This window comes from Passer domesticus, chromosome 6 (assembly GCF_036417665.1).
Source record: "Passer domesticus isolate bPasDom1 chromosome 6, bPasDom1.hap1, whole genome shotgun sequence".
NCBI lineage: Eukaryota > Metazoa > Chordata > Aves > Passeriformes > Passeridae > Passer > Passer domesticus.
In genome coordinates this window covers 39,803,014-39,823,882 of record NC_087479.1, presented here as the reverse complement: position 1 = coordinate 39,823,882, position 20,869 = coordinate 39,803,014, and the positions used below count along the sequence as shown (strand labels likewise).

At 40.8% G+C, this 20,869-nt stretch overlaps 1 protein-coding gene across 4 annotated transcripts in view; it reads right to left on the bottom strand.

The window, feature by feature from the left end:
• The window catches only part of FUT8 (fucosyltransferase 8), a 99,677-nt gene extending 85,066 nt beyond the window's left edge, over positions 1–14,611 (bottom strand). For 2 of the 4 annotated variants that reach the window (XM_064424902.1, XM_064424907.1), the window contains exon 1: positions 14,307–14,605. The gene's annotated coding sequence lies outside the window, so the exon portion shown is untranslated. Of the gene's footprint in view, positions 1–13,597; positions 13,623–14,306 lie in introns of those variants that run through there. The other 2 variants (XM_064424908.1, XM_064424905.1) reach the window with 2 other exon arrangements.
• Positions 14,612–20,869: the final 6,258 nt, after the last annotated feature.

Here is a 20,869-nt window from a genome sequence, read left to right as displayed (position 1 = left end):
TTGATTTTGCTATGGAAATTATACTAGGAATTCATACGTAATTTCATCTTTTCTTTAAAGCTTTTCAAAGAAGAACCAAATAAAAATCATAGCACTTTATTTCAAAGTCTATCATCGATCAGCTTGAGTGATTCTGCATTTATTAACTGACTGGTCAAGTAGCAGTGCATTAACAAGATTGTGGTCAACCTCACTGCTGTGACTCAGACCCATACCAGCAGCTGTGCAGATTTCAAAGATAGTATCAATTCTGTACTGCTGCCACTGCTCCTCCGTGGGAAGGCTAAGAACAGATGCAAGCAGCATTCAGCAACCAGGAAGCTGAGAAAAAAAAGGAACACACAACACTGCTTCCCTTGAGAGCAGTGCAGCTCCATGTTTATCAGACATGGTAAATGTCCATGTTTATCAGACAGGTTATTCAAAGGTAGATCTTCAAACAAATCTTCAAACAAAGTCAAGAAGACTATCAAATTTAAGATCCTTGGAATTAAGATCAAAGAAGTGGTCAGGGATTTTCAGTAACAAAATCCGAAAGACTTTTCTGCAATGCCTGTTAGGTGCCTGATAATGAAGGAAGCTGAAAATCTGTATTAAATATAACTCCATCAGTATTAATATTATACAGAAAACCCATGTAATTTATATCATTCGGTGCAGCAGAAAATGCCTTGGAATATATTCCTTGATACTGCACACCAAGTTTTACAGAACCTAAATGTTAGGAAAAAAAATATGTACCAATACTAGGGTACATTTCATTTCAGAGAAATTTGAGGTCTTTAAGTTGCTGGTGTTGGAAAAATTTTTGACATCTTTTCCTTGAGCAGGCTTCACCACAAACAGACTAAAGCAGCATGATATTAAGAGACTACTCCTTCAAATGTACACTTCAATGTTCTTCCTGAAGTGGTTGCTGTTTTCCTATCTCCCACTTTTACTATCCATTAGCCAATCTTGTAAAATTTTCTTACTCCTCCCATGTTTAATTTATAAAAAAAATATTTAGCAAACTATACATATGTCCTTCCTACTTAGGGATAAAAAGCAAAAAAGTTACATGTTGATTTTTAATCTAATTGAATTTCCTCTTTTTTCTCTTTCAGTTTATACTGTATGAAGGAGAGCAGACAGACACTGCAATGAATTTACCATGGGTTAAAGGCTCCACAAAAAAGTGCTTCATTCACACCCAAAGCAAGCATAGATTGGTAGTAAGTCAGGTTTCCCTACAATACCCAACGACTGTGACACAAGCCACACTATGTGACCAGTATAATCTGCTATAATTATATATTTTTGTACATACCTCTGTCTATATGCATATAATATGGATAAATTTAATCTACCCTATACATATAACCCAGTTTTCAAACAGCAAAGAACTTTACAAATTTTACCAAGCATCACTTCTGTTCTCCTTTGTAACAGCTGCTTCATTTAACCATAGATCACCCTTTCCCATCAGTCAAGAGATGCTGGCAGACACCAAGCAAAGAAAACAAGGCAGTATTCAAACACCAAGAGATACAGAATTATGAAAATGGGGTTTCTGCTAAATCCTGATCCCAGAATAGGACAGTAAGAAAAGAAAAGGTAGTATATGGAGGAACTCTGGGAAACATGAAAGAAAAGACATTGAGACAACATTAAAAAAATGTAATATGTAATCTTAAACCTGATATACAAGCAAAATTTGTAGCAGCTCTCACTGTACATTTAGTTTTACAGAGACACAGTTTGACATCAGTGCTGTCCATCACTGAACTCATTAGAGAGCCTACGGGATAAAGAAAGACAAACTTGTCACTACACTTCATACACTTCCATCAGGAAACTGGAAGCCTAAAGCTCAGAAAGCACAACATAAAAGACAGATGAGAGACAAAATGTTTTGCTGAAGCTCAAAATGCACCCTCAAAAACTAATGAGTCTGCCTTCCAAATATCTTTACACACTGTACATGCTGTCACCAATTACACATATGTAATTAGAGTAATTAAGGGGAGACAGACACTTGTAATAGTACAAATGCCATTAGAAATCAGTTCAAATGACAATATTCCATTTTGGTTTACCATTGTTTACTCTTATATACTGTCACACTGTATTTTTTTTATGTTAGCACATACTAACTGCACATCTCGGACTATCTACCTTCAAAATATCAGTAAGTCTTCACACAGCATATGCAAACACAGCTGAAGATTTCTCAGATGGGAATCCACAGTTCAGAGCATTTTTTCATCTACAATCACATCTGACCTAACGTAAGAATAAAAAAAAAGCCATAATAGAGCTCTGAACTCTAGATACAATTCAACACCAGGTGATGGCAGTTAATAAACACCATATTAATGAAATATTTTTAAGGAAAAACCAAGAAAACAACTGTCCAAAGGAGCGTTCCAAATGCTTCCACTTCACAGTACTAATGATTTTGAAAAGAACAGTTAAAACTATAACCTTTTTAGATAAGATATGTTTAAACCAGATAAATAATCAATTTCATTGTGGTTGCTTCTGCCAAGGACAGTAAGAAGTTAAGTACTACACAACTGTAGAAGACTTCAAGAGAAAAGCCACTAACAAAAGGTTAGCAATCTAAAGATTTCCTATTTGCTTATGACTTCAAGGAGGTCTTGCATAACAAAATGGCACAGAGAACATTAGGTACACAAGCAGGTTTCTACTGTCCTAGAAGTCAGATCACAGTAAACCCATTTAAGAAACAAGAAACTGGCTAAATATGTTTGACTTATAGTTGCCAGTGAGTTTTACCCACTATTTACAAACTTCTCAGCAATAAACATTTTCAGGAACACCCAGGTTGCACCTTTGCTGTCTAACACAATATGACCATATTGCAGCATCTCACATCAGCGTCACAAGGAAATATATTTAAATGAAAATTTAGGAACTGTGAAAAAGTGTTTCTGTATTTATACTAGCTATATGAACATGAAGAAAGCCAAAAGGCCTGACTCAGCATCAAAAGGCCTGCATGCACCTTCAAAATAGCACTATGAAATAAATAAGATACAATTCTGCTTACTATTTTTCCCACTTATTTCTAAATATAACCATGTAATTGACACCTTGGTTAACATTTCTGATGGGACACTAAACTATTAACTCCATTTACTAGCTCAGATTTTTGAAAGCATAAAAATTAGTCATATAAATCTATAAAATCAAATGGCCAAAATTAATAATTTCATTTTCTAAACAATCTATAGCAAAACAACTCTCCTATGAGGAAAGACTGACAGAACTGGGTTTGTTCAGCCTGAAAAAGAGAGGGTTTCAGGATAACCTAATTGCTGCTTTCCAGTACCTGAAGGGAGTCCAGTGAAAGGTATCCCTGCCCATGCAGGGGGGTTGGAAATGAATAATCTTAAAGGTCTGTTCCTACACAAACCATTCTATGACTCCATAACATTCAGGATATCAAACCAATGCCTTAATCAGCATGGCATGACTTGAAAACTCCTGAAAATCTGAACTATGTTGTACCACAGTCAATTTTATGCTCATCTTCCAAATGTCTACTCTAAGAAAAGGGCTCTCCACCAGACAAAGCAGGATGTTAGGTAAGCAGGAGAAAACTTGGAATCAGACAGGCCGAAGTACAACAAAAGGCATCCCCAAAGTTAACAAATATGAAAGGACCAATCAAAGATCTGATGGGGTGGGGGGGAAATGTCACATCAACACGTCACATCAACAAAAAACTGCAGCTAAAAAGGACTTAGATTTAATCTTTCCTAATGACAACTCGTGTCCACTTGACATAAAAAGTTGGATAAAAAGGTATTTTAACCACAGGTGAAACCTGTAATTGTGAACAAACCAACACTGGAGACATGCATGCAGTTAACTAATCCACTCAGCAGGCATACAAATGTGTCAGTTCCCCTTCCATTCCTGTGAAAAATGAGCAAGCCCAGCCCAAAGAGCCACAGCACCCAAACAGCAAACCTGAGACTGATACAGTTAGAATAGTAAATGTACTCTCAATCTGCATAAGAACACAAAAGGCACAGTCTTGAAAGTCTTAACTGAAAATACAGTTGGTCACAAAACTGTGACTGTCTCTTCAAAGCCAGGATAGCAGGATCTTATCTGCTGCAGGACTTCAGGACACAGTGGATTTGGAAGTAAGCAAAAATCAATGCTCTGTAAAACAGTATTTCAAACTCATTCTTTGGAAAGTCTAGCATCAAAACATCTCTGGTGAAGAGATGCCAGCATACCCTGTTACATCTCAATTCATGGTTTTATGACCCTATGTCAGATTTCAGTCCTTGGGATATTTCCTATTCTTATTCCAACAGCTTGAAACAACTAGATGTGTTTAATGTGCCTAAGGATAAACTGTGAGTGACTGTGTACACATAGAGAAGGGTCTTAAGAGCAACCAACTGAGTACAGACCATGGTCTCTCAGCTCTTCTGTAGACACAGAATCTGCAGAATTTTTAACATTACCTATGCATGATGCTGCAGTACGATGTACAGGAAAATCAAACATGCATTTTAAATTATGCTGATCTCTCTGTATCTCATATGTATGCCTGGCTCCTTGAGAGACAAACCTTCTCTGCTCTACTTATACCAAATTCCTCATCTGTAAGAGCACTATCTGTTGTAATTAAGTGAAGAAGGATAAAAGGGCTTTCTCACATGCATTACAAGGATCCTGCTGCCACTGAAAAAAAGTTACATCAGAAAAAAACATCAACAACCTGCCAGGGGACATCCCCCGCTCCCTCGGAAGTACACAAAGCATATATCTGCAGAATTTGAAAATACTGTCATAGGATGTAATGTAAGCTGCCAGACTACCAAAATTGCCATCCATCTTTACAGCCTGGCAGAGCAAACTCCAGAGTATTGATACCTAGTCCAGCACCACCTCATTGACGTTACAAGACAAAAACCATTGCAAAGAGAATGTCTAGCAGTTCAGTCCAAAATCCAGACTGCTGAGTAGGCATCTGTAATGAAGAATAACTCAAGGAGAACATCTTTCAATGCCACTGAATGCCTCCAGTGGGCCACGTGAGGAAAAAGGTGTAATTTATGCTGTCCTAGCTGCTATAACTTAAAAACACCCCAAGCAATAGACAGATCAAAAAGTCAGATGCTGTACTGTTAAAAAACAAATCCCAAGATAACTGTGAAACAGATTTAGTTATTGAACAGAAATGTGAAGACATGCATCGAGAAGACTCTAAACTGTGAACAAGTCATTCTAAACCCCAGACTACAGAAAAAGGAAGGGCAGAGACTATCTAAGCATACTGAGACATGGCACAATACCACAAAGATATCTCAGTTAAACCCTCAAAAATAAGGAAAACATTTATGTTTGGTTTTAAGTTTTTCTCTTGTATTTTCAAATCTTGCCCTAAATAAGAAACAAATGCTTGCCTAGGCAGCTGAGAGAAACTAAAGACATAGGTGCACTGCCATGAATGGTTTTATACAACTAGGGGTGGAAGAAAATCAAAAAGGGGGTGAGGGGGACAGACACATCAACACATTACAGCCACATGACTGTGTCCTTTAGAGGGAACAGTTTTTGCTGTTGCTGTGTGAGCACTGATTGTCAAACAAAGGAAGTTGTTTAGCAAGCACTCAAAAGGAGAAAAAAATATCAGCTAAGTATAGCATATCAGGTATACTACATATTTTATCATCATAAATAGAGGCACAGAGCTAAAGACAAAGGTTCCATGCAATCTGAAAGCTCACATTCTGAACTTGGTCAAGAGATTTTTCCTTAGAGACAAAGGGTTTTAAGAAGAAATTTTTGTAATTGAATACATCAATGATTTAAACAAATGTTTTTACTATATGTTTTATGAGGTCTTCAATAAACAGCGTATTGGATAAATTCTTACTTTGATATTTATTACATACATTAAAAACAAAACTTAAATAAATTCCAAAAAGCTTAACAAATATATTGGTACCTATACAAATCAGATTTACTTTGAAAAGTTACTTTGTCACTGCGCAAACAAACTATGCTGAAGTACAACAAAAGTAATATAACAAACCAAAGATGAACATTGGGAGGTTATGGGAAGAGAATTCCTACTGCTCTTCTACAAAACCTTTTGTAAGAGCAATGCTTTGAAGAAAGAGTTTAATTCACAGCAAGTCAAAATTGATGTCCGTAAGATATTCACAGCAATGTTCCACAAGCTTCTGAAGAGTCTGTAGAATGCAGAATTAATAATGTCATTGTGATATTTATTGCTATTAACTGCCTCACAAAAGAAATTCTCTAACATTACAGAAAATTATTCATCATACTATAAGATTATGAAGCAAGCATATAATGAAAGCACACTCCTAAAAAGCATTCAAATTCAGAATATTGCTACCACAAAGCAATTGTAGCAGCACAAACTTCATCAAGCTCTAGAATGACCAACAGATGAAGTATTTATTTTTACCATGTTATATATTCTGAAAATAAATTATGCACATTATACTTATAAATATCTAATATTTGAAGGAACTAAATACAATCATTTATTCATGGAAACTATGCTTTGCTACAGAAATCACCATTTGTTTTAGGGAGGATATCTAATGAAGAGGCAAAAACCTCAGAAAAAGATCATTCCTCATATAACATCTCATACTTAAATAACAAAAAAGAAAAATAAATTTTAACTATACATATACACCCACCGTGTTATTTCACAGTAGTTCTTTGCAACAGGCAACTCTTCTGATTTGAAGACTTTTAGCCAAAAGTCTTCCAAAAAAGTTACTGGGCTCCTTGCATCTTAGGACTACATCTCTTCTTTTATTTATTCCTCACCCTGAAAATGTGGCAGGGGAGGGAGAAAAGAGCAGGAAGAAACAATAATCATCTGAGGGATCTAGTATATAATATTTGGGGGGGGCGGGGGGGTTGGAAATCAGAATTGATTGCAACTGATTTAACAGGTTGTCAGAAAATCATAACCTTGAAATGATGCATTATGAGCTACATAATATGAATATACATACATATCATGACAAACAACCAAGAGAGATCACCAATTTTTAAGGCTGACAGATACTTCCTTGTAGAAGAATAATTTTTTCATTTAAGTTGCCAAAGGCTTTTCAAGATGACCCACTCTGTGCCAGGTGTCTATGTCAAAGCTGCTTCAACTTTTACATGATATGCAAAACATATTTTTCCTCCTTCCAAGGAAAGCTACATAAAAATACACTTTTGCCTCATCACAAAAGGTTTTCTTCAAAAAGTTTAATCACTCATATGCTTTAAGCTGTACATGCATCTTTCTAAGAGACAGCAAAATGCTTACTCTGACATACAAGTGATGCTTTTGTCAAGCTCACTGTAATGTTACTGTTACTGATTGTGTTTTGATATGTTGCAGCTGAGCCACCTACATATTCTGTCTGTACTTATTCCATTCCTGTAAGACTTCTGGGAACTAAAGATCCACAGCTGTAGACTCACAGGATAACATAACTTAGAAGGGACCTTCACATGTCCCTCAGTCCAATCCCCCACTCAAAGTCAGATATAAGAATGGGTTGCTCAGCTTTCCTATTTGGGTCCTGAAAACCTCTAAGACAGAAGCTGCACAGCTTCTCAGGGCAACCTCCTACACAGCTTCAATAACCCCCATGGAAAGTTTTTCTTTATATCAAACCTGAACCTTCTGTGTTTCAACTGATGAACACTGCCTCATGTCCTCTCCCCAAACACCTCAGTAAAAGAGCCTGACTCCATCTTCTCAGTGATGTCCTCAAAAAAAACCAGTATGTTGTTGTGTGATCCCACTGAGATCACCTGTTTCTCCCAGCCCCTCCTCACAGGACGAGTGTTGCAGCTAATCATCTTGGTAGTCCTCCACCAACTTCACTTCTATTTATCAATGTCTTTCCTGTATTGAGAATCCCAAAAACTGGGCACAGCACTCTAATGCAATCTAATGAACACCAAGTAGAGAGCAACAACCACTTCCCTTCTCTCTGCTGGCTGTGTTCCTTCTCATAATGTCCAGGATGTTGCTGCCCTTCCTTTCATTAGGCTGAGAGACTCAGGGTTGTGGAGAGTGAGAGGGAAAGGGAGAGGAAAAGGAGAGAAGGCTCCTTTGAAACCTTAGAGCACTTTCCAGTACCTAAAGGGCGTCTACATGACAGCTGGAGAGGGACTTCTGACAAGGATATGTAGTGATAAGGCAAGGGGAAATGACCTTCAGCTGAAAGAGGGAAAGTTTAGATAAGATACTAGGAAGAAATTTTTTACTGTTAAAATGGTGGAACTCTGGACCAGGCTGCCCAGCGAGGTTTTGGATGTCCCATCCCTGAAGTATACAAGGCCACGCTGGATGGGGCTCTGAGCAACCTGCTCTAGTGGAAGTGTCCCTGCCTATGGCAGAGCTGCTTTCTAGCCTGTCAGTCCCCAGACTGTACCACTGCAAGGTGCTCCTCTTTCACCAGTGTAGGACTTTGCAGCAGTTCTTGAATAAAGCTCCAGATGGGCCTTGTGTTCACAGTGACAAAGTCCCCCTGAGCAGCAGCCCCATCAAAAAGCACAACTCTCACCCCCAGTTTGGTGTCATCTGCAAGCACAAGAGCATACTTTGGCACTATTCAGCACAAATCACTGCAGTACCCCTCTTGTTACCAAGCTCCCTATATGACACATTAAGCACTTCTTTTTGAATCCATCCATCCATCCATCCAACCAGTCTTTTTTATATCTTCTAGTTCTCCAGCAATCTGTAATGTCTCAATCTGAATAGAAGAATATCATTGGAGATTGAGTTGAAAATCTTGCTAAAGTTCAGGAAAATTAAATCCACTGTTCTTACCTCTTCCAAATATTCAGTCAGCTTACCACAGAAGGCAATCTGCCTCGTCATGCATGATTTACCTTTGACAAATCCATGCTGATTGCTCCCATTCACTTCCTTCTTGTGACCAGAAATGTGTTCCAAGAAAACCTATGCCCTTATTTTCCCAGGGACAAAAAGGAAGCTACCCAGTGTGTAGCTCTTTGGGCAGTATTTTGGCCTTTTTTGAAGGGTGCAACATATACATTTTTTCAGCCATTGAGAGGGTCTTCTGGTATCCAAGGTGCTAGGGAAGGACCTCGCTGTGACACTGGCCAGCTCTATTAAAGTTCACAGGCACAGTCCTTCTGGCCCCATGCACTGGTAGGATTCGAGTCATCTCAATAATCCCCAACCGAATCCTCAGCCACTGCTGGCAGCTGCTCTCCTCAAACCCTTGTTACTAAGCACAGAGGCCGGGGAGACCCTGCTGGTGATGCCTCAGTAAGGAACAGAAGGATCAGGGTACACCAGCCTTATCTGGGTCCACTATGACACATCACATTCCAAAAGAAGCTCATCTTTTACTTGTCCTGCTTTTCACTACTCAAGTACCAGAAGAAACTCTTCTTGCTGCCCTTGATCTCCCTCATAAGCATCATCTCTAGATGAGCATTGGCTCTCTTGATGTCATCCCTATATACCAGGACAATTTTTCTAAATTTCTCCTTCGTAGCTATCCCAGCTGCCCCTGTTTGTATATCCCATTTTTGCACTGCAGCTCAGACATGAGTTCCCCACACAGTCAAGCTCATCTCTTTATAGGCCTGCTTGCTTTCCTATCAGGATGGATCACTGGCATCTAAATTTATCATCTCAGTGATACCCCTGCTGGATTCAACAAGTATGAAAACGCAAGCTATCCATGTAAACAAGAGAGTTTAAAAGAGAGGAACCAATAAAATTTGACTAAAGAAAGAACTGCAACATGGGAAAAAGCTGATACACTTGACACAATGAACACAATCTTGAATTTGGGATAAAGACCAAGTCTGTGACAGCTGGGAAGACAGGCAGGAAAGGAAAAAACAAATTCAGATGAGGGAAGCCAGGAAGAATGAAGCACAAAATTGAAGGGGGAAAACTACAGAAGACAGAACAGGAGCCAGAGGAAATGCACAACACAGAGAGGAGAGATCCTTTCTATGACAGAGAACTGGATGTGAAACTGAGGGTAGTAGACAGAAATCTGAGACCAGCAGACAAGACTGTGAAAAGCTAGGAGTGATTCAAACAGTGAAAGAAACTGGGATAAACAATTTATTAGTTAGAACCTCTATGCACAGCAGTACTAGAAAGCCCTTTAGCAAGAAACAAACTGTTTACTTGGGGAAAATAGAATTGCAATAAAAAATTCAGGATAGGGCAAAGAAGATTAGGACAGGGATATCACACAAGGAATAAGCAGAAAAATCAGCATCCAATAGAATATGTTCACTCCCAGAGCCTGGAATAGAGCCCAAGATTACAGAGTTTCACCTCTACTTTCAAATACTTCAAATTCTCAGAAAACAATACACAGACAACATCATTTGGAGCACAGCTGAATTACAGATTACTAGTATCACATTCCCAGCTAGCTCAAGTGGCATAAGTCTCACGGCAAAATAGACAAATTTCAGCATTTTTAAAGACTTATATGCTATATACATATTAGTCATATGTGCAATCCCACAAGACAGAGGGTATCCTCGTGTCCATCAGGTTTTCTGACTTTTTTTTAAATCTAGAATGTTGAACATTTTGCTTATGTGCACAGAATTTTGTGGAGTTTTAAACAGTTGACTACCAAAAACCTAACCATCAATAAAAATATATATATATATAGTCACATCACAAAAATTAAAGGTTATTTGATCTTGCTCCCTGTGCCCTTGTGCTCAAGGTACTATTGCTGTGTTACTGAAGAACGTGTTAGAAAAAAATAAATAATATTATATTATATAAGGACCTTGCCATATGCACTGCAAATGTTGGCAACTGTGTTATTAATAAGACAGGTATTATAGGCAAAGTGAGGGAATTAATACTGTCCTGGAAATTTTTATGTTCTTCTTTCTTGCGCACAAATTATCTTTAAAAGAAAAAATATATATATCAAAAACTTCTACAAACTTTTAATGAGCAATTCACTCTTCATCAAAATTATGGACTTAGTACCTTGGGGTTAAACTGCAACAGATTTAAGTATTTATACCTGCAGTCTAAATCAGCACACACCATACTACAAATCAAGCAATGAGGTCTTTTCCAGATATGCATTCATGGATCCCTGTTGAGGGGTTTATTAAAAACAACCAAAAAAAGCCAGATTATTGTTAGTAAATTAGACCTTTATGGGAAAACATCTTAGAACACATAAATCATTAAAACATGGATAGATTATTTTGAAAAATCATATCATAAAGGTCCTAAATTGGATATTCAACACAAAGGAATACATAATATATCTCTGGAGACTTATATGAAAATATTACTAGTGAAACATGCAAGCACTAGAGACTGAGGGTAATGAAACAGCAAAAGAGGAAATTAAGAAAGTACAGTATGAACAGCACATAAACAAATATTGAGGCCACACATTATTTGATACCAAGAAAAAGGATTCAGTATGGCACACTGAATGCCATCTATGCCATTCTATGCTGTAAACTGAAAGCAACATTGTAGGGGAAAATGTAAAATTTAACCCTACATTTATAGGCCACATTACAAGAATCTCTGATTCTGCCATTTCATGATTTGTAAGAGCTTGATCTTGCAACTTAGAAGTTCTTTGGATACAGTTTTTGTTGCACGATAGCAAAACACATACTGTATTTCCCAAAAAAATAATCACACATTACTTCACTTGCAGATGATTTTCATCATACACGAGATGCATATTAATGCAATCATACATAGCATGCATCATCTATATTTGTTTTCCTTATTGTATTAGAAGCATATTCTATGACCAGACAACAAGCTTTAATTAAGTCACTTTTGCTTTGACACTAGCTCCCCCTCCAGACCAGCCTAAGATTCTAGTAATGACTTTTTACTTTAATTCTGACTCTGCAACAAGATATAAATACTCAAATCCAAATCTCCTTCTTCTTTATCCACTGAAATGTCAATGAACAGACTGATCTGATAAAATATAAATAAAATTATCATTTATTATTTTTAACTGCATACATTCCAAGCCTGGGAAAATGATTTGGTTTAGAAAAGATCTGACAGATAAAGCACCTACTGCATACAGCCACACAAAGACAGAAATGGACCAAAAATGAAATTTTTACACTGTGAATGGTGTGCAATATTTGTAATACACAAGCACTCAATTATACAATCAAGTCTCTATTTGAAGTCTCAATAAAGTGATCATAAACCACAGATGTCAAACCAAAGAGAAGTCCCTATGTGGTTTAGTACAGCCTTTACCAATTCACTTAAGGTGAAGCAGCTCCATTTCTACTCCAGCAAGTATAGCTAACTTATTTTTTCCCTTGTATTACCTAGAACTAGTATATTTTCAGTCGTTCAGCTAATGAAACCGCCAAAATTTTAAACAGATGAAGAAAATTGACTAAAAGGGAAAGAAAGCTGCAACTTACAACTGACCTTGTGTATTTCCCAGTTGTCAAATGTCCTGGCAGCTGCATCACTGAAAGAGTGAATTTGCCTGATTCAACACTCCGAGTTGATTCCTGCCTTTCCCTCATTGTTGAGCTTTTAGCTCAGAAAATATGAGTAATTAATTATACTTCCAACTTTGAAAAAGGCTGTCTTATTACATGTAGTTGGGAAAATGTGCAAACTTTTAAATATGCCACTGTGCCTGCTTAAGGTAGATATACATATAAAACTTAGCAAGCATCACTAAAATCTGGCAGTAAGCATACCTGCAATAACCGGAGAAACAGACACTACTGGAAATACATCAAAGCAGAGTCACCAACTCCTCATAACTAGTTTTCTCTAATAATGAAAGGAATTGTAACAGTCATCTGTAAAAGCACCTCAAGCACCAGCAGCACAGGCAAGTTGGCCACTTATTTGCTTTTGCAGTTCAAACTTTTCTGAAGTTTTTCATGACTTGCAGTGGAAAATTACTTGGAAAAATAAATAAGATTAATACTATAAAATCAAGAAACCTTTTCATGCTCACTTATTCTGAAGTATTTACTCCAGTAACTTTCAGGCCTAGACATTAAGATCCTGTACTTCAGGACACAAAGAGTATGTGTGTATATATATGTAAGTACACATGTACACTGAAACATACAATTTTCAGCTGATGTGTATGTTTCAGTATACAAACACACACAGAACAAGAGGTGCCAAGTGCTAATACAAGATCACAGATAAAGTACAGGATTGTTGTGAGCACAGGGTTGTTTGCCACATCCATGTACACACAGCATGTGCATCACAGCCTACCATGTGTGCGTTGAGGGCGCAAGGACAGCAGATACTGCCCCGAGGAAGTTACAGTCTTTCAACAAGCAATTTTACAGCTCATGCCTTTGCCCTTAGGCTTCTTGGTACAATCTGCACCACAGCACTAGAGTTTCTGCCTCTTGCACCCTCAACCAGGAGCTTCTGAAAGCAGAGGGTCACAGCCTGGTCTTCGCAGTGCATCAAGAACACACTACTTGCACACACGTGTGAAAGACCTGAGCATACATCAAGCACTAATTCGCCCAGGGGTAAATCGCCAGAGCCTACCAGTAACAGGATCCACGACCACAGCCAGTTGTGCCGAAATACAGGAAAGGTCGCCGTGGGAAAAGCCCCAGGCAACAACCGCTGGCTCTGTACCCGTGTCAGGCAAGCACTTCCTCGAGCTACCGGGCGGCCCTAGAGCGGGAGGTCCGTGCTCACAGCCCACGCTCCCCGTGTATTCCTCCTCCGTGCCAAAAGCCGGCGTCCCCTCGGGCGGCCGCAGTTCCCGGGACAAGCAAAGTTGGAGGCCGCCCCCCGCGCCCTGCGCCCGCGGCGCACGGGACGCGGCAGCCGCGCTGCGGGAGCCCCGCTGCCCGCGCCGCGCCCGGGGCACCGCCGCCGCCCGGGGCTCGCACGCATCTCCCTCCCGGGCCCGGCCCGGCCCCGCCGCCGCCCACGGTGATGCCCCGGCCGCCCGCCGAGCCCCGGCCTCCCCTTCCCCCGCCGCGCTCTCCGGCGGCCTCAGGCCCCGGCAGCGACCCTCAGGTGAGGGAGCCCACGGGGATCCCGGCACACGGCAGGGACCGGCCCCCTCCCCGCCATCACCGCCCCGGCGGCGGCGGCAGCGGTTGCTGAGCAGCGCCTGAGTCGCAAAAGCGGCGGCGCCAGGCCCGGGGGAGGGATGGGGAGCGCTGGCCGGAGCAGCCCGGTCTCGCCTCGGTACCCGCTTCCCCGCCGCGGCGGCTGCCGCTGAGCCCCCGCATCCCCTTACCGGAGTGCCGGCGCCGCCGGCGGAGCTCGCGCTGCCGCTGCCACGGGTACCGGGCGGGGGGGCGGCGGGGCTGGCGGGCGGGGAGCGGCGGGAGGAGACGGAAGCAGGAACCCGCTGGCGGCGGAGCGGAGCTGGCGGGGACGGGGCGCGGGGCGCGGGCAGGGCGCGCGCCGAGGGCGGGGAGCGGCGCGCGGGCAGCGGTGACAGCGGCGCACGGCCCGGGCAGCGCGCGCCCCCGCGAGCGCGGTAGGAAGAGCCGCGCCGCGGGCGCGCGCCTGCCGGGGGAAGCAGCCTATGGGAGCGCGAGCCGGGCCCCGGTGCCGCGGGAGCGCCCCCGTCACGGAGCGCCGGAGCGCGCATGCGCGCCCCGGACCTCGCAGCGCCGCCGCTCCCCCCGCCCCGCCGCCTCCTCCCGCGCGCCCCCGCCCCGGGAGCGGCCGGGACCGGCGGGACGGGCGGGACGGGCTCGGCGGCGTCCCCGCAGCGCTCGCGGGGCTGTCCCCGCCGCGCCGGGCACCGCGGGAGCGGCCGCGTTTACCCCGGCGATGGGCGAGAGCGCGGAGAGCAGCGCCCGCTGAGCGCCGCCGCGGCGCTCCCGCCCCGCGCGGGGGAGCGCGGCGGAGACGGGGCGCGGGGACGGCGTTGCGGGGCACCCCTGAACTGATCCCGCCGGGAAGGGTCCCTGCCCCGGCGGCTTTGTCCCCGGCAGCGGTGCCGAGCCGCGGCAGGGCCGCCCGCAGCCCCGGCAGCGCTGCTGCCCGCAACAGGCTGGTCCCGCCCGCAGCGCCAGCGCATCCTGCCGGGGAACAGGCTTAGTGGTTTTAATGAAAAGATCCCTAGAAAACACAGAAATCTCACGAAATTTTCTGTACGCGGTGGAAAAGGCGTGCTCTGTGTCTGCTGGGTGACAGCAGGACTGGGGAGAGGCCCGCTCTCGTCCAAGCAGCCTTGACGGTTCCGCCTTTGTGGCTTAACAAAACCCTTCCCAAAAGTGCACATAAACGGCTGAACTCGGATGGATGCGGAGTTTCAGGCGTTTAACGTAGCTATAATTTCCTAAAGATTCATCTGGGAAAGCAACGTATACTTGAAAAGTTTGCAATGTGCACTGGTAATGCTTCAGTGTGCTTGGAGACAAAACGGCAGGGAGGGGAAGGCAGCATGTGAAGTAGAAATTGTAGTAGGAGTATGTTCGAGGACGCTGTGATTTCCGTAAAAGCCAGAGCTTGTAAGGATAGATACTTTGTAACTATCACATCCTTTTTGCACCCCCTCCCAGAGCTCAGAAGAGCTGTCCTGCATATTGGTGTTCTGTCCTGTATTCCGTCACACTTGTCTTCCCTGGTTTATTTCACTAGCCCTCTTGTTGGTTTTTGTTTTGCTGGTTTTTTGTTTGGTTTTTCTTCCCCAGAACTAGTAAACATTCACAAATGTGCTCGCAAGGTGTGAGACATTATGCCAGTGTCTGTTGTTTTTTCTTTTTTGACTTGATGCATTCTGGGTCAGCTGTGTGCTAACATGGAGCTTGGGGCACAACCACCACCAGCATTGTCTGGGGGATGCCAAGAAGAGTTACAATATTCTGTGCCCATAGCAACCTTCCAGAGCAATCTGGAAACGCAGAAATAATTAATATATCTTTTTTCCCTAAGGTTTTGATTCCTAACTGACAATAATAAAGATGAGTTGAGAAATTGAGTTGATAAGCAGATTGCTGATGGTTGTCAAGTGCAGAGTGCAGTTGCTAGCTCCTGTGACTGTGACAGTTGTTATACTTACTAACAATTATATTGCTTACAAATTTAGTCAAGGATTTATATTCCAAAATCCAGTTCCATAAATCAAAAACATTTTAAAAGTTAAGATATATGCAAAAAGGCCACAAGTGTGTGCAGTTCAGGGAAGGGAAGGAAGCCTTCATGCCTAGAAATATTCAATGTCAGGTTAAATGGGTCTTTGAGCAACCTGATCTGGCTGAAGATGTCCCTGCTTATTGCAGGGGTTTGGACTAGATGACCTTTAAAGGCCCCTTTCCAACACAAATCATTCTGTGACTCAAAGGTGATGATCCAGAAACCAGGGCATGGCTTTCCAAATGATACATTTAACTGTATGTTGCCTTTGCTTGGAGGATGTCACCTAAAGAAGGATTCTAAAATAAAATTGTTCAGGAGACTTCTGAAAAATGGAGATCTTGTGGTGGGTCTTTTCTGTCTGGTAGGAAAATACTATTTTCTAGACATAAATCTGATTACTAACCCTCAAAATATTAGGGCACTTTCAATGCCAACAGTTCTTAGACACAATGTTTGCAAACTGGACAAAAATCAGGCCAAAATAGATGGGCTCTTTCATTGATACACTCATGGTGATTTCAGTGGTACTTACTGTGGTGTGAAATTAAGTTCATTTCAAGTGATAGTTTAGTGCAACGAGGAAACTACTGCTGGTTTACTTGCTTTCAAGCCCATGATATTTTGTGCTACAGGCATATGATCTTAAATTGAAGAAAATTACACAGTACCATGCCCAGTATCCACTGGAGATACCAGTGGGTAAAATGTGATCAATCTGCACATAACTTGTACAGTTAGGAGGTATTTTTATTTATATTGCAGTTCTAACCATGTTATAGTACCTACTGCTATCAGCCTCATTTTTATTTTGGGAAATTTTTAATCTGAGCTGTGCTAAGCCATGACATAATGGGAGAAAGAAAATAAAATTACAAGGGAGAGAGATGAAAAGCTAGCGAGGGGAGTGCTGTCACAGAGTGCTAACTTTTTACAAATGCTAAATGCAGCAGGTACGTACAAATTGAAGTACATTTCCCAAATTATACTGAAATGCCAGCAGCTAATTTTATTTTCACCACAAAAAGCTCATTTCTAGGTGTAGAATGCCTCTTGTGACTCCAACAGCTTCTTCATCCCGTGACCAAGGGGCAGAGACTTAGTTTGAAACACTTGGGGAGGGAAATTCACACTACAATATGGGACACTTTTTCACTACCATGGTTAGGAAATTAATTTTCTTAAACAATTTTAAGGTGGAGGTTTCTAGTTCTAGTTAGCTGTGGAGTGTACAGTTTCTAGTGCTCAATCTCGCAGCCTAATGAATCACTTTTACCTGATACAAACCCAAAATCTGCTGGAGTCAGCTAATTCTTTCCACTTGGCAAGAAGGTGGTAGCACTTTTACATAGCAGGTGGAATCTCAGCAGGGCAACTCTAGTTTCACTTTGATGAGACATCCTGCCACCTGTCTCAGAAGTTCTTCTGATTAGCAAAATGAGTTAAAATGGAATGTGAAGGTATTTTGACTTTTTCCCATAAATACATGAACACACACTGAAGTCCACATTTAAACTTCCCTAGAAACAAAATTCTACTTTTGAACTTTTTCTGTGCAATGTTAACAAGTTGTCTATTCTTCACTATCTCTGAACCCCAGTGCCATAAAGCACTCTTAATGGATAACAACAACTCCTCCAAAAATACCTTCAATCCTTGTCCCTTTATATTAAATTATTAGAAGCACATTTTTAGCTATTGCAATAGTAAAAATAATCTTAAAAGAAAGAATCAGCAGAGCTAGAAGGGATGTTAAAAAGTACTTCTCAATTTTTTTTTAATTAAGCATCACTTAGGGGCTTTGGCTACCTTAGGTTTTGTGGACATTTTTTATTTATTGCAGTATAACTGTACCTTGGAAATACTTCACTTATAAAGACATCCAATTCTCTAGGTGACACCAGAGTTAAAACACACACTTATCTGAATCCTCCCATATGCAGCTTGGTGCTGCAAATTTGCTTTATTTCCTATCAACTATTCTATATTATATGTTGCAGACCACTGTAAAATGGAAATACTCAAGGATCACTAAAACTTAATTCAGAACAGGAGAGTGTTACAGGTATTTTTCTCTTTGTTTGCTACAAAGAATAATACAGTTTCTAGCATCATTTATCCAAGCTTTGTTTTGTCATATGAAGTAGGAAGACATGGGTAGGAACAGATCAAAAACCAATATATTCAAGAAAGAAATGTAGAAATTACATTTGAAAAAAAATGCAACTGGAGTGGAAGGGTGTTATGCCTTTGTCCCTCTTAAATAAAGACTGTATATACTGAGGAGGATGAGTTGGGGAAAAAAAACCCAAAAATCTAAATCAGTTAATTTTTCCTCCATGTAGAAGTCTACATGTTATGAGTACCCAGACACTGCACCAGTCAGGAAACTGCAGAAATGCAGCTGTAACATAAGAATTACAGAAAACGTGTCACAAGGGTTAAAGGTAGTTCAAGACACAATAGGAATGAGATTACAGAAACTGCTAATAAAACTTAAAAAAAAAATCTAGGACTATTACCAATCATTTAATATAAAACAATTTTTTTTTAAGTTCTAAAGAACATTTTAAAGGATCTATCAAATGTTTCTGTTGTAGCCCTCAGAATTTGTCCTGCTTTTTCCACTATCTTGAAATCAGATCTCATACCTGTTAGGTCTCAGCTTCATGTAGAAAAGAACTTCAAGTACTTGAAACACCCCTCCCAAGTTAGTAGTGTTCTAAGAAAAGTTTTAAAACATTTTTACTAAGACTTATATCTGTGTCCATTAAAGGATATCATGAAAATTTATTTCTGCTTTTCCAGGAAATGTCAGCAGGTACAGCCAGTCACTCTGAGTGCACTACCAAGCAATGGTTCCTCCTCTGTGGGGGAAAAAATTAAAAAACTGAATCACTGAAATGCATTGTGGTTACAAGATGTGAGATAGTACTTCATCATAACTTACAGAAGTACTTGCAGCTGGAGAGCAACTACAAGAAACTTTTCTGTCCCATTAACCAAAACACTTTCAGTTTCCAGCTTGAGCAGGTGAAGCCATAACAAACATTGCACAAGGACTGTTTATCTGTGCCCAAAGCATTTGACTAAAGTGTTTATATGAATCAGGATAAACGTATTCTTGCTTGACACTTCCACATTTACAATTTTTCTCCTTGAATTGTAGTCTGATTTGATGTGGCACAGCAGCTTGTTTCTGTCTATTTACTGGTTTTATTGCAAGCAAAGGCTTAAAGGTCAAAAGGAACAAAGGGCAAACACAATTAAAATGTGCTGGGTATGTTGTGTAATCAAAAAATCATATTGTGGATGTTCATCAAATATCAGAAATGCCTATGGTTATGTGGAAAATACAGTGCACAGTGGTATCTATTCTGGGGAAATGAAGCAGGGAAGCAGGGACAGCTTCACTAACAGCAGCAGTCTGTATGTCTCAGCAGAACAGAGACCATTCTTGTGTTATATTGGAAAGACAGTAATGTAAATGCAAAGGCAAAAGGATCTTCTCCATGTGTACATTCTTTCTTTAAATTGAGCCTCAAGTAGTACAGCTGTGTAAACACAGTCATTTGTCCCTGCAGATGAGTGAGTAAAATACAGATTATCCAAAACCTGTGATTTGGATTATCCAAAACTGTGCACAGTAAAAGCTACTTCAGGATTGATGTCCAACAATGTAACTTGCATTACAAGTTGGATGAGCTGCAATGTAGACACTAACACCTGAAGGTGGCCCAGCACTTCCCACTTTAAGATCTCATTTCAGTTGCTGACAGCAGAAATACTTGTTTTCATAAACTCTCAGCCCTTTGGACCAGCATTTTTAAAGCTCTGTCCCTTTTTTCTCAAGTGTCTTAAGTTTCAGAGTGACAGTTTCAAATTTGTCAGGATTATGCAGGTAAAAAAATGTGCCTTAGTTTTTCCTTTAAGAATCTATGTGTATTTAGCCAGACTAGTTTTATAAGGAGGAAGGGGGAGATATGACATTAAAAATCAGATATTTCACACCCTCAGAACTACCATATAAACAAATCAAGTTTTGCAACTAGATTTTCTTATTGAATTTTCCAAATATGCTAATAGATATGGCCTTCTCTTTTTATGGGACCTAATATGAAACTGAATTTCTCGTCTAGCTGTATATGGAGACAAAAAGAAGGAAGTTCTCTCTCTCATGTTTCACATCATTTCCATGCATTTCTTGTCTGGAGGAGCTAGGATATCCTTACAGACAGACAAACTCATCACTTTTTCTACTGTAAAATACTAGAAGCAGCAGCATTTCTGGAGCTGAGTAGTAATTACAAACTTCTAAATATGTCATTGTGGTGTTGCTAAGATGCTAATTGCCTCAATATTTCAAGGTTTCCTTGCTCAGATTTATTTTATAAGAACTGAATGCAAGACATTCAAAAGAGTGCTGGTGTCTACACTATTCTCATAGTACTTTACAGCTGTATTAATTCTCTCTTCTGGACTTCTTTCATCTACGGAGAAAATGCACTTGTTCATCACCAACACATTTTCACGTGAAAATTTCCTATCTTTACTCAGCTGCTATTTCTGCAGCAAGAGGGAAGGGGAAAGTGCTAATTTTTTTTGAATGCTTGACTCTGCAATAATGTTGCTTCAGAGTAGTTTTTGGTTTGTATACATCCAGAGGTGAATAAATAAAGCTACTGGGTTGCCAATAATTTTATACAACAG